This window comes from Saimiri boliviensis, chromosome 21, assembly GCF_048565385.1.
Source record: "Saimiri boliviensis isolate mSaiBol1 chromosome 21, mSaiBol1.pri, whole genome shotgun sequence".
Lineage (NCBI taxonomy): Eukaryota > Metazoa > Chordata > Mammalia > Primates > Cebidae > Saimiri > Saimiri boliviensis.
The window spans coordinates 2,764,629-2,766,621 of record NC_133469.1 but is presented as its reverse complement, the minus strand read 5'-3'; positions in this window follow the sequence as shown (position 1 = coordinate 2,766,621).

Sequence of the window (1,993 nt, the reverse complement as noted above, 5' to 3'; positions counted from 1 at the left end):
TCCCAAGTACAGTAGCTGGGATTACAGGTGCGCACCACCACTCCCAGCTCATGTTGACCAGACCTCACTTACAAAACGATCTCATAGATAAATGAAACAATTTCAAGATGGTGACCACAGACCACTAAATCCCAAAGTGTTGGGCCCTTCAGAGAACAGAACCCTGTGTGACTCCCCTGATTGCATATCCATGAAGCAGGGCCTGAGTCTATGTCCGTGTCCGTATTTTTATCTACGTCTCTATCTTCGTGTAACTGCCACCAAGAGCAAGCTATGATGTTTCCCACACTCCGGAAGGCAGGTTCCCTTGAGTCTACTCCTGGTCAACGCTCTTTCCATGTCCCAGGTTAAGACTATTCTGACCTCTATCACTATAGATCACTTTCGCTTGTTTTTGAATAAATAGAATCATACGCACACCATTTTTTGTGCTTGACTTATTTTGTTCATCATTTTGACTGTGACATTCTCCTCGGTTACATTCTTTTTTAAAAAATTACTGTGGTGGCTGGACATGGTGGCTCACACCTGTAATTACAGCGCTTTGGGAGTCCAAGGTGGGCAGATCACCTGAGGTCAGGAGTTCCAGACCAGCCTTGCCAATATGGCTCCAGATTCTTGCGGGTGTAAAGTCCTTCCATCCTCCTGGCTACAGTACTTAGAGGAAGGAATCATTCTCTCCTTTACACAGCTGACAACGCCGGGCTGCAGAGAATGAGAGCAGGACTGTGCTGTTTTCATCTTTCTGCGTCCCCCGTCCCAGGCATGTTAGCAGGTGCTTCATGTATGTCCGCTGAGTGTGTGACTCGAAAGGGATTGTACTGAGATCTCTAGAACTCAGTTGCTCTCCCGCTGTAGCTTGCATAAGAAGTGCCTTAATAAACGTGTATTTTTGGAATTTTCCTCCATAGGTCTGGGGTTCTGGAATTTGCAATTCAACACTCCCCTCCCCTACTCGTGGGCTATGAAGAAGCACTTTTTTTTGGCCAGGCTAGGTGATTCATGCCCATGTTTTTTTTTTCTTTTTGAGACAAGCTCTCGTCTTGTTGCCCAGACTGGAGTGCCGGGGTGCAAGCTCAAGGCACTGCTGATTTATCTATTTTTTTGTGCGTGTATTCGCAGAGATGCGGTTTCACCATGTTACCCAGGTGGGTTTCGAACTCCTGGCCTCAGGTGATCTGCCCACCTCGGCCTCTCAAAGTGCTGGGATTACAGGCGTGAGCCACCGCGACTGGCCTAGACGCACTTTTTTTTTCATTTTTAAGACGCATATTTTTAACAGCACCTGCCATTTACCTGAAATTGTCGTGGTTATTCACCCACGTGAGCCCCAGCAGGGTCCGGCTTCTGCGCGCGTCTCCCCGATGCGTGTCGGGAGCCCGGCCCCGCGCCCGGCCCGGAGGAGCGGCGCCCAAGCACGTGCTGAGCGGACGACGGCCTTCCGGGGCCTGCCGGCGCGGGCGTCTCCTGCGTCCGTGTGGCGCGCTCGCCGCGTGACGGAAGCCACGAGCGGGATGAACGCACGCGCGAGGGAGGACGCGGCGGGCCGAGGCCAGAGCTTCCGGAGGCCCAGGGAGCGGTGGGCGGTGCCGTGACGTCACGTCCGTGGAGCGCCGCGGCCGCACGTTGGCCGGCGCCATGACATCATACCTGCGGAGCGTGTCCCCCGCCGCACGTCGGGCGGCGCCGTGACGTCACACCTGCGCAGCGAGGCCCCCGCCGCGCGTCGGGCGGCGCCGTGACGTCACACCTGCGCAGCGAGGCCCCCGCCGCGCGTCGGGCGGCGCCGTGACGTCACACCTGCGCAGCGAGGCCCCCGCCGCGCGTCGGGCGGCGCCGTGACGTCACACCTGCGCAGCGAGGCCCCCGCCGCGCGTCGGGCGGCGCCGTGACGTCACACCTGCGCAGCGAGGCCCCCGCCGCGCGTCGGGCGGCGCCGTGACGTCACACATGCGCAGCGAGGCCCCCGCCGCGCGTCGGGCGGCGCCGTGAC